The sequence below is a fragment of the Hippichthys cyanospilos genome, chromosome 4, assembly GCF_059441005.1.
Source record: "Hippichthys cyanospilos isolate Australia breed blue-spotted pipefish chromosome 4, RoL_Hcya_1.0, whole genome shotgun sequence".
NCBI lineage: Eukaryota > Metazoa > Chordata > Actinopteri > Syngnathiformes > Syngnathidae > Hippichthys > Hippichthys cyanospilos.
Genome location: NC_142372.1, coordinates 12,121,749 through 12,134,978, shown reverse-complemented (window position 1 = coordinate 12,134,978; position 13,230 = coordinate 12,121,749).

The window sequence follows — 13,230 nt, the reverse complement described above, 5'->3', positions numbered from 1 at the left end:
TCCTGTTTGTCTACAGAACTGTGGAAGCTAATTTTCTGTATGAAGGCGCCATGTGATTAAGGGTTACTAGGTCAGGAAAATGCAAATGTAGCATGTGCTATGTTGTGAACCGTCTTGACCTCCGCAGGTGGACGTCATTGGACAAAGCTAGTGCTGCCTCCTTGAGACAGTTGTTTGTACACATGATGAGTTAGTGTTACCGCCAACAGGATGTTTGGGGCCTGAACATGTGTGAGAGTTCGTATCCGTGTGTGAGTGGGTGGGCTGCGGAATGAGTTAAGATGTGATTGTAACCCAGAAAGCACCATACCATACAATACACCTGCTAGCATCAAGGCTTTAACTGAGAAATTGGAAATAATAATAATAATTGGAACTCTATCATTGTATCAGATGGTATGCCTCCTATAGCCATGTAACATACAGTAAAATAGCTTCAAGTAAGTAGAAAAAAGGAGTCACACTTTGGAATAATGGGAGACGTCAAATAGCTGTCAGAGTGGAACATCACTGCGATTGTTGTCGCCCTATTCTGCATAGTCACTTTTTCCACATTTAACATGGACCGGTTTGATCCATGCCGAAGGAATGTGGAGTGAGTAATGACGGCGGGGAGGAGGGAGGGAGGGAGACGCATTACGCTGAACAAGTGAAGAGGTGATGGAGACAATTAAAGTGAGAAGAGATGGGAGGGGGAAGAGTAGGGCCTCAATGTTCATCAGTGCACTGTGTGCGAACATTAAAGGGTTGATTTGGATTAATGCTTTAATTGGGGAACACAACATTCTGTTAACATCTGTTGCCCATTGCCGCCGCCAAGACAAATTGGCACCACGTAGCAATGTCGGAATAGCCTAGTAACAACAACGCTTAGGCAAAAGATCTGTGTAAGGAAAAAATATACTAATTTAACGGTCAAATAGTGAGGGAATAGAATCGCAGCGCTTCAAATGACACTTCCATCTTAGAAATCAAGATCATGCATGAAGAGCATCTTTGAGGTGGATTACCCACCGCCAAGAATTCAGGTGCATCAGAGCTCATCAGACCTGACCACTCATTTCTAGAAGAAAATAGGTGGATGCATGGACTAAATTGTGAATAAGTCAAATAAAAGTCCAATTAAATTCAAAATAAAACAAACAAATAAATGAACAAACGAATACATTAAAATGAGTGATGTACTCAGTGCCTCAGTCTAGGTGAAGTCGCTATCATAAAAGGCAAATATACTTAAGAGATCATCTCCAAATAAAATGGTCCTTGATGGTCATGACAGTGAACAATGTACCCACTGTGAATTTTTTTTTCAGCCAAGTGCCCTCTAATCATCACATATGATTTTTTTGCTGGTAAAAAATACTGTACTGTACTTAAAGTGCTGTGCCATTTTAATCTCATTTACTAATCTTAGGAAGCTAGAGCCGAGGGTTGCCAACACCTGGCATAGATGCACCTTGTTTCAGAGATGCAAAATGTTTGACTGCATTTACTTCATACATCATGTAGTTAGCGGGTAGTCAATGAAAACAACGAAAGTGGTGAGGAGGAGTGAAGGTAGTTGCTAGCAACCGGCCCGTGTGACGTGATGGCGTACTTTTCTTAGTGGCGCGCTTTTGGCATAGTCAAACCAAAGCAGAACGGAAGTTGATTTTTGTCTTATTTTTATTTCTAAAATGGATTTTGCAATGTTGTATATCAATTCAGAATATTAGTAAAAGATATTTTTATTTTTATTTTTATTTATAAAATGGATTTTGCAACGTTTTATATCAATTCGGAATACTAGTAAAAGAGAATCATCGTTTTTTTGGCACACCTCTACTGCACATGTGTGATAGTATCACACTGCAAAAAAAGTGACTGTTTTAACAATGTAGCTGCATAAAATCCACAAGTGCACACTTTCTCAGGGACAATAGTGAAAAAATACTTTTATTGCAACACACCACTTTCCAGGACGGACTACCTTAGAACAATGTTGGTCTACACACCCCGTCTGCGTGACTCCGTGACCCCATGTGCCCCGCAGTGCTTCTCTTAGCCATGCTAGATCCATGACACCACTCCAGCCCTGACCCCCATTCATTTGGACTGACCCGTCTTATCGGCTCTGCCAGTTCGGACTGCCGCATACCCTTCTCCTGCTCTCCTCCCCCTCGGCTCCGCTCGCCATCAACCACACACGTCAATTCTGCTTTCCTTCCCCTGCACTGACACGCATGCGAAACCACATGCAGTGGGAAAGAAAAGCGTGCTGACTGTGAGCTCTTGGACGGCGTGCTCCTGTGTCAAGGCCGCAGTTGTAGAGCGGGAGGCCAAGAAATCAGGCCTTGTGGAGGGTGATTAATAAAGCCCGGGCTCAGTGAAAGGCCACAGCATGCGGGGAGCATTCCAGCCAAGCCAGGAGTGACAGCTCGCTCACACACACACACACCTACACACACACAGGGCGAGGGCCGAGATGGCTTTCGTGACTGCTTCCTCGCGTCTCTGTGAAGCCTCACGTTCAAGCTACTGCGTTTAATCACATGCTCGCCTGCTACATCTCGAGACCTAATTAACATCGAATGGTGCGGCCAGACATGCACGCATGCACTCATGAGCAATCCGACCTTTTACTCACGTATGGATTAGCGCCGATGCCTGCTAGCGGCAAACAGTTGCTCACGGAGGAGGGTACCGCAAACGGGGAGCAGAGTCAGTAGCAAATCCCACAGGATCGTGAGTGAATTATTTGCAGGAATGACATTTGAGTTGAGATGAAGACAGATTTGAAATGAGGGAAACCCACACATTGAAGATGGAGAGTTGATATTAATTGCATAAAATGATCTGTTTTCGGAAAATAGCAATCAAATATGTGGCAAAACTTTATCCTCAGAGGAGTGGGCGAAGAACACATTAATGAGGCAAATTTCTTCAGACGGATCATTCACATTTTCCTGAGTCTCTCTTTTTTTTCAGGCGAAGCAAAGTGCGAAAATATACCAATCCCTCACTAAGACACACAGTCATAGAAAATTGCAACAATTCTACAAAAACAGTGAAGAACTGTTTAAAGATTAGTTGTACTCCAACTAACCTTTAAATATTTTTTAGATGTACAGTAAGTGGCAGCAGTGGACATCATCGCTTTACTTTTTAGAGAAAAAATCAAATAGTTGGGATAATCTTTATCTTTCCACCAAGACTGGAGTTTTTCAATGTCATTTACTCTGGGACACCTTTTACCATCCAACTAGGTGTGAGACGGGAGCGGATTTTCAATCCCGTCTCATTCCACTCCAATATAAAGAAATTCCCATCCCATCTCAGACCATTGTAAAAAAAAAAAAAAAACTGTCTTGTCCCATACCAAAAAAAAACTCCCATCCTGTCCAACTATTGTTTTGAATGACTCACACATTAAAACAAACGAAAAAACAACTAAAGTTATGTAATCCCGCGCCCGTCAATTTTTTATGCTTTACCGCCCTAACCCCGTAATTAAAGGTAAAGTTGATTTCCATCCCACAGAAAGCCACAGGATTTCCCCATAAAATTATCAGCTTCACGTGTGACTACTGTGTTACAGCTTGGTGGTCAGTAAAATATTGTACGTAAGCGAAACACAGCCAAAATCATATGATCGCAAAGCAGCCAAGTCATAAAGTTTGTTACGGCAAAACTCCGGAACCGTCCTAAATTCCGTTGGTCATAATTCTACAACCTCCAACACAAGCTGTAGACAAAAAAAAAAAACTAACTAAACCCAGCTTGTTAGAAAAAAAAGAATAAACCACAAAACAACACTTAAAGATACAAAAACATAAAATACAATGACAAATCCTAACATGAGTCGCTCTCATAAGAAATGAATAGCCAAACTAACGTTAGTCCATTATTCAAAGCTGTTGTTTCACAATGGCCCAATGGCTCTAGAAATGAAGGTCTTCGGGAAAGCCAATGCTAAATAAGAAACATATGTATTCTTCTGGGAATTCCTACCTTATCCATCCTTTTACCACTTTCCAGCCTCATTACCTACATGTGCCTCTTAGTCAATTCCGGAGTCTCATCAATGACCTAATAAGCTCATGAGTCATATTAAGCACATTCACTGGCATCCCAGTTGAGATGGATCTTTGACGTCGATAGTCGTCACTGGCAAGGAATGAGTTAGGCAGCAGAGTCCACTCACCAAACTGATCACTTATCATCCACCCATGTATTTATTTTCTGCTCATCCTATTCCGGGCTGTAAGGCAAAACCATGGATGCTAAAATCTACCAGGTAATTTAAAAGTGTTGTGTCTGGAGGGTTATTATTTATTTATTTTTTCTAAAAACATGATTCTCCACCCCAAACAAATGTGCACCCGCAGAGATGCCCGCCTCTTTTACATAAGCCATTTATCTGATTGAGTAAAATGTAAGGAGTACCCTGAAAGATTCAATAGTAGACCAGGTAAACAATGCCATACAAACAAGTCATCAAGCTCAAAACAAAGATTCTCAAAGAGCCGTCAGTTGACACGGCGTGGCTCCCAAAACAAATATCTTCAGAGAAGTCAGGACATTGAGTGTCTTCCAACGCTATGGTGACTGGGGGTGTAAACTGCGTTTGTGTTTTCCCAGAGACTGCAGTCACACCGATGTTTTCCAGTATGTACTTGAGTGTTTACACATGTGTGTACAGGTCCTTTGACTGGTTTACATATTGACGGTAATAGGATAACTTGCAGGGAGAGAAACAGGTGCTTATCTTGTCAGAGCTGTTGTGTTAAGCTGATCTTTGACCCCAAAGTTAAGAGCCAATTGAGAAATTAAAACAAGAAATTTGCGCGTTCTCCTTTTTTCATTAAAACAAAAATGAGTTCATGTGGTAAGTCAGCTGAATGATGAATCATTTTATAGTTATTTCCCAGAATCCTTCATTAGTGTTCACCAAATGAGAAGCCAAAGGAAAAAAAATAACCATAACTGCAGGATGTCTAATGTTTGAACCCCGGATTGAAGCACAGGCATGGGGTTTCTGCAGTAATACGAAGGACGGGTCGGGGAAGGGGGGGGGGGGGCGGACAGGAAAAACTCAACGCTGTGTGGGGTCCATCTCTTGTGACGGAGCCAATTGATTTTAAGGCTTGAAGCAATAACAATCTAGCAATGGGATTGGAAAACATAGTTTGGAAACTGTGTTATTTACAGCAGTGGTCATTTTCGTTCCACATTCTACTAGCACCATAAAATATGTATATATAGTATACTTCAAAACACGTAACATTGTTGTGGCATAGCTAAAATATTTTCACTCTCTATGAAGCCTCCAAAGCCAAATACATGCTTCGGGGTCCAGCTGTTGATATAAACCCTATATAGATATAGATGTCTTAGCACAATACTCAATTTGACGTTTACAAGAACGACAATGGAAATGAATGCTAGGATATTACACAAAAATGACACCACAATAATTCAGAACTCAGGTAATGAACAACTAAAGGTCAGCATGTGAAAATCACATGATCACACCATTGATGGTAAGATGCAAAATGAGATTTTGAGGTATTAAATTTACATGAAAAATAATGGTTATCAAAATAATTATAAACAAAGTTACAATTTTACCACTGGAACAGGCTAAAAAAGTAAAATACAGTACCACTTTAAGATGATCAATTAACAATTTTAATATTTCAATACATATTAACTTCATTAAGTCATTGCTAGTCCAGTAAAAACTGATTTTTGACCTCTCTAGCCATTAACAGCAGTAAAAAGATACATTTTTTGCTATGAAATGCCAGATGAAATCATGGCAGTAATATTCGAGTACTTTATTGCAAGTAATGCATGTGTATGTTTCAATATCAGCCAGGGGCTTATTGTCACAGGTAAACTCATTCAATCATTCCCTGACAGCTCAGTAAAAATAGATCTTTGACGTCTACAGTCGAAATGAAAGGTCTCTTCTCAGCCTATGACATGTTGGAATCTTACGATTCTTTGTCAGTGTGACATCAAAATAAATGTTGACTCCTTTCTATCAAGTGTCTGGAGTTAGTTCAACTGAACCCGTGTGTCTCCAAGCTAATCTCCAGGCCAAAGAGGGCTGCGGATGTGAGAGGGGAAAACGGCCTGAAGGCTCAAAGCAGATCTGGGATGGAGCTAGATAATGAGCGGGGGGGATAAACTAGAGTTATGGTGGTCTTATCACCCTGAGCCCCGAGGTCAGGCGGCACTGCTGGTGGCCACGGGTGACTACAATATCACAAGTACACCGTTGGACTGAATTTAGGGTGTACTGTCGGCCTTCGCGGTCAGTCATTCGCACACGGGGAAACAAACATATTTACTGTAAGTATAGCTTTTTGCATGTAGACACGGCCCCTGAGTGACGTCCCAAAGTGGGTCCCCTCACCATTTATGTGGGGGTCATATGGAGGAGACACAGACAAAGTGTGCTGTGGGGCTAGCCAGACCTCAGGCTGTGATTTGTTTAAGCGCATCAGACGGGAGTCAACCACAATGGGAATAAATCACCTCCGTGGCACCAACCTTGATAATTCCCTGATTTTTGCATGGGAGCGTGTGCGCTTAAAAACAGACTCTAATCCACAGACACAACAGACAAAAGCAATTGCTGGGTCAAAAGTCACAATCTGCTTTCGGCGTCGTTGCCCGGCACAATTTTGTGGCGGCGCTGTGGGGAAACGGGAGCTGACTTGGGGTGCGTCTCCCGTGATCTCAGCCAGGATGAGACAAGCCAGTATTGTCTTACCATTACTATTCTGACTGCAAGCAGACCACAGACACAAAACCTGATGAAAAGATTGATTGGAGGTGGTTAAATGGCTATTCGATACGGCAGAGTTTCATTCAATGAAGTGTTTGGGGGTGATTAAATCGGCAAGGAGCAGAATTGCTTCCTGATAATTAGTCCTCTCATTACAGTGGGTATTCTTCCCCTCTTTCACAAGACACAAATATTCTTCAAAAGTAAGCAGGATTCCAGTCCAGGATGTCAGTATGTATCCCATTATGCTCGTGCCGCTTGGACAGAAGAGCTGCGCTGGCTTGCCACAGCTTTATTTATTTGACTGTCTTTCATCTGCAAACCGGCATAATCGACATCAGAGGCAAATTCACCATGTGTGTCCCGCAGGTGTCATTTAGGATTGATTCCCTGGAATTAGCAGACGTCAATCGAAACCATGTGCTTGTCTGTCTGACCAGCTGCCGTCCTTCGACAAACGCCCACCATCGAGTCCACAACTACCGACTAAAAACAGGAAGTTGCTCGGGTCACATGAATCAATAAAATAACATCAAAACGTGGCGATTGATCATGAATTCATTCAGTATCATCATCACAATATATTAGATGTGTATAGAATCACAAAAGGATGAATATTCTCATTTATCATGACTCGGAGTCAATATAAAATGTCCCAAAATAAGTTTTATATAAAAGACCACCTAAAAATAAGAAAAATGTTTCTACCTGCTTGTTTTACTCCTCGCACCTGTTTTTGTTGACATGACTTCATGTCTTTAAAGATCAAATTCAATTGCTGATCAAGGACGCTACATAATGCTGTCATTATACTATATAATGCAGCACAAGTTGCTTGCGCTAGCGCTAGCCACTAACTTGGTGATGCATTCAAATGCAGTTGAACATTTCAAACAGACAGAAGGAAGGTCCATCTATGCATTAAATTTTGATAATTGCACATATCTTAATGATGGGGGTTTTCTATCGATCTATGAAAACTGACAAATACCAAGAAGAATGATGGGCTGAAATAACTTTTATTTTATAATTACAATAAATGGTCCAAATAAATCAAATAAAAATGGCTTCCGTCTTTCATTCTTGTGGTCAGTATGTCATTTACTCAAAATAAAGGTGAATCAGCAGTTTTGGTCCACATGCTTATTTTGTGGGGGGAAAAAAGGCATTTTCCTGACAATTCAAACCGTAATAAATGCAAAAAAAAAAATACTTTAAATTTGTCACTTTGACATGCAGACGCAAATAGAACATGATGATCCTCTGCACATTTAGAAATTATTTCAAATCAAGCATCATTTTAAATCAAAAATTGAATTGCAAGCCCCAAAATCATAATTGAATCGAATCATGATTAGACAGGTAGCAGACTTCATTAATAATACTTCACTAATATTGACGTCTGTGGACGTCTGCCTCAAAAGCAAAAGAACATGAACTTCAATTTGCTTTACATGCTGTATTTAACCAGCTCGATCGTCACATGTTGCAAACAAAAATGAAGACAGCCTCTTTTGTGCTACTCAAAATGCAAGAGGAGCTCTTGTAGGCTGAAATGATGAGCTTTTTTTACCTGCAGCTGTTTTTTTTTATTGTTGTTCATGCATTTTCTACATTGTTCATGCTCATACATGTCGCAAAACAGTTGAAGCCTAACTGTCAGGTAAATATTATATGTCACTGATATATTTTGATGTGTGTGTTGGTTTGTATAATTGAGTCCAACCATTACTAGTAGTTACATTGGAATTGGTAATGGAGAAAATTCAAATACTGATTAATCTGCCAATTAATGTAAAATATGATATGATATAAAAATATGTAATTATATGATTGGGTTGCATGAATACACATTAATAAATGTAAATTATGTGCGGATTTTCACTATTCTTTGGTGGATGTTATTTATTCCCACAAATAGCAGGGGTCAACCATAAATATATTATTTTACAAATGTCGAGCAGTTTATGAAGTTATGAGGACAATAATTCTTGTTAAATGTAGTGGTGTAATGGTTGAATGGGTAATTTATTTAACACCTTTATGCTTAATCCACAATATTTTTTTTCACAAATTGTTACTTTATTTTGTGTGTAAAGTCGTGACATCCTGGTCAGTTACATAATTTCCTTGCATTGCTTGTAAAAAATTATGATTCGGTTTGTTTTGAATGATTGGTCCACACAACTAGCTTAACAACATTTCATTATATATATTTAAGGAAACTTACTTGTAGTAAATAATGACACCAGTGTTAAAACTAGTATAAAACTGCTGTAGATAGTGTACATGAAGGTAAAATGTTAAAACAGTTGGCAAATATCAGCCAATGGGTAGATTATATTCAACTGATTTTTGAAGGTATAATTAATCGGCCCATTCATCAGTCAGGCCCTCGTATAAAGTCATGGGACAAGTCTCTCCAGTCAAAATAGATTGCACAAACAATAATTATCTGCAAATGAAAAATACATGGAGCAAGTGGCATGTAACCCAAAGTTTCTTCTGCAAAAAAAAAAAAAAAAAATTAAAGTCATTGTATTGCCATAGTTGTATGCCATTATTGTATTTAAAAATAACTGTAAGTGTATAAACGACTGATATAAATGTTTATTTCGAAAAAAAAAAACCTTAAACTACAACATATTGTATTCCAAAAAACACACAAAGAGCCAATCGAAAACTGTTCCTCCCGATTGTTACCTGGATCAACCGATTTAGAGGAGTCAGAACAGGGCGGATGATCCAAGCATGTCCGTCTTGTGCTGCCTGTCTCCAGTCAGGACACACTCAACAGCATGTCCACTTTTCCGTGACTCTGTTTACTCGGTGGGTACACAAAGTCAGCTGGCCAAAGGGACTATTAACCAAAGAAGAGCAAACCTCTGCTGAGTGCTTCTCATTTTATACACTCGGAACGTTGCGCATAGTCCGATGTGTGGTCATTTTGCACCGTTTTTACAACAATGTAAAACTGGTTTTAAGTGTATTGAAAGGCAGGATGTTTACAGTTCGAAGCAGGACTTTGTCTTCGTGTATCTAGAGCAGCGACTCTTAAATTATGGTACTAGTACCACAAGAGGTAAGCAAAAGAATCATGAAGTTCAGTTGTCTTGAACTTGTTTCTGAGGTTTACATCAAATCTTTAAACTTGTATTTCAATAGTTTATTATTTTTAACCTTTAAAATTCAAATACATTTTTAAATGAATTATTCTTTTTGTTTATTTTTTCTAATATTTAGATGCAGTGCAAAGTTTTAAATTGCATAATGTTACAGTGGCACTAAAATATTCTCTTTTAACCATACTATCACAATGTTAACCTTGTGTCTTTTGCTCTTGTAATATTTGGACTTATTTTACAATTGTATTTTCAATTTTTAATTTTCCATTTAAAAAATGCCAATGCCTGTGAAATTGAATGGCAGTCCCATAAAATTATTGTGTTGCAAAACGAATGTTTCTCATTGAATATTGTGACTTTATTATCGTTTCATTTCTCCAAATATTTCTTTTTCATTCAGTATATTCAGTGTTTTATCCCAAAATTAGCCTTGGATACTTTTTTCTCATATTATTTTAACCCTATTCCTTTTAAACAAAGGGGTTGAACTTGAATTTGTTTTTCTCATAATCATTATTATTGGAAATTAATTGCCTTTTCATCCTCTTTATATTGCAACTTCAGGAATAAAAAGTTTCTCTTTTTAGTGAACATTTAGGCCGACTATGCTACTGGATTTTCCTGCTGATTTATTCTGGTGGTACTTGGCATGAAAATATTGAGAACCACTGCTCTAGAGGATGCAACCACCCAATGTTCCCAAGCATCTGCAGTAATCAGGACACTCCTAGAAAATACTTAGATATATCATTTTTTTTGTTCAATCAAAAGACTAAACATGAACCAAACCTTTAATTTGCACTGAAGTGGAATTGAGGAGCTTGAGGGCTTGCTGCGGCGAGCTTGATTACTTAATAATATGGTGATAAACACAACTATCAATCAAAGCCCCTGACAAGAGTTACAATTCGGGAGAAATCTTGCCAAACTCTGAACTGTTGGCTCTCATTGAAGCGAAGCCAGTGTGTGCGTGTGTGTGTGTGTGTATGTGTGTGTATGTAGCCATATAGGTGGTAAGCAATGAGGTGTTGTGTTTATTTATACAGCATAAGTGCAATAATGACCTATCTTGATAACAGCTTTATAATCAAATGGTCACTCAGCAGATTGGCCAAGAGGGACTATTTCAATGAATTAACAAACGAGAAATATTTTTGTAAGATGGAGTGGAGATTTGGCAATATGAGTTACTTTTTAAAGACAAAAAAAACAAAATGGTTGTCAGACAAAAAGAAAGTTACCATTTGGAAAAACATGTTTTTCATTGGACAGCTGGAATACTATAATTTTGTAATTGCCCCACAAACCCATCCTGGAAACAAGTTAGCACGCAAATGTGTGACAATGATCAAATTCTAAGCACATGTGTTGACCTACTCATATCCGTTGTGCTGGACAGATGACTATAAGGGAACTTGATTATATTTTTAGTTATAACTACAAACTAAAAAGGAAAATTTACAACAGTGAAATTGGAAGAACATAACTTATCACGTCTAGAATGACAGAACATATTCTTGTTGCCAAAAAAAAATCTCAAAAAACATCTTAATTAAATCGATTACCAAAATCATCAACACAACAACAAATGATATGCGTAGTTCACTTTTATTTTGAAAGCACTCTATTGTACTAGAAAACACCGCAATACCATTATTCAAAAGTATATAAGGACTTAGGGGTTAGCACATCAAATCCACCTCACTCCAGCCTTCCTGTGTGGAGTTTGCATGTTCTCCCCGAGCCCGTGTGAGTTCTCTCCCACCGCCCGAAACTGAAAGATGGATAAAGAATTTAACAGTTTTTGCCCAATTTGTGTTTGCTGTGTTCTGCTCCAGATATGCACACCTTGGCCAAGAGGGGGCAGTATAGTAGACAACGATAAACAGTACATGGAGAAAATCAGTTCCTCGGTAAACTGCAATAATACTGGTCATACTTTTTGAAGGATAAAGTATAAACTGTATGACTGTGAGGATTGTTCTATTAGCAGTTGAGAAATGTGTTGCTCCACCATAGTGTTCAGAAATCATTGCTTAAAGGGTTATAATTAGAGGCGGGCGTGTCATCCGCAATCGGACCGGCCAGCCGTCAGTCGGTGCCAAGTCTGACTTGGTTTCATTTGACAACATTTGATAAAAGGACTGGACGGACCAGTAGTAGATGGATGAAGTGTTTTTAATCCACTGAATTCAATTATTTAGTGCAATTCTTACAGCAATTGAAAATGAGATGAACGAAATCCATTTTTTTTTATTGCTAACAGTTACTAATTTTAAAGCACTGATAGCGCCGCTATCCTTCATTATCATTATTAACAAGTGAGTGATAATTTCTTCAAGTTCGGCAGGCCAAATAAAAAGCTTAACGGGACGCATAAGGCCCCCGGGCCATACTTTTCCAATACTAGTCTACCTCATACTGTGGCTGGCCAAAGAGCTTTACAAAGCCTCAACACACTTAACTGCAAACAATCCATTGAACTGTAAAGCACATTAGTGGCTGCCTGTCGCTGTTTAACTCCTAAAAGGTCCAAAAGATTTACTGTAAAGTTTTAAAGGCTTACTAAAACCAGAATCCTGTTCCACATTGTGGCCACGGGTAGAATCCGATCCAAGTCAGTTGCACGCCCTCTCCTGTCTATAAATCTATATATACGGTCTATCATATCAAACGGGAGCTTTCTCTTTCTTTCATTGGTCTTCTTCTCCTTCTTCTTCTCTTAGTCTGATGTCATATTGCAGCGCTTCGGTACATACCGCCACCTAATGTACAGAAACCACAAAACAATTCTGATTTATGGTCAATAAAGTCCGTTCATGTAGTAACCCTCGTGAAGACAGCTGCCACAGCAAAACGGTGGTCTGTGAGTGATTGACCGAGAGGTCCGTCAGTACTTGACCCGGTTTGTGATGATTACGAAAACCCACTTCCGTCAGTGACAGATTTACGAACCTTCCATCAGGGTCTGACAGAATTGACAGAATTCCTGCCTCTTTACAGTTGTTTTAACATCGCAACAACTTGCTATTCGTTAGCTCGTCTATGGTGTTTTTCTGTGTTTGTTGGCATTAAGCTAACTGAACGATATGTAGCATTCTGTATTTTACTTTATGTTACTTATGTTTACTTTATGTTTACTTATGTTTACATTATGTTTTATGTTTCGTGATGTTTAGTAATGTTTGCATGAATTTTTCACTATGTGCAAATTTGCTTCATGTTTTGAAGCAACGTATTTCTCACAAGTTTAAAATTCTACCAACCAATCTCCAAAACATGTACATCGGCAATTGAAAGTTGCCGTTTATAACCTTGCTCCTTCAT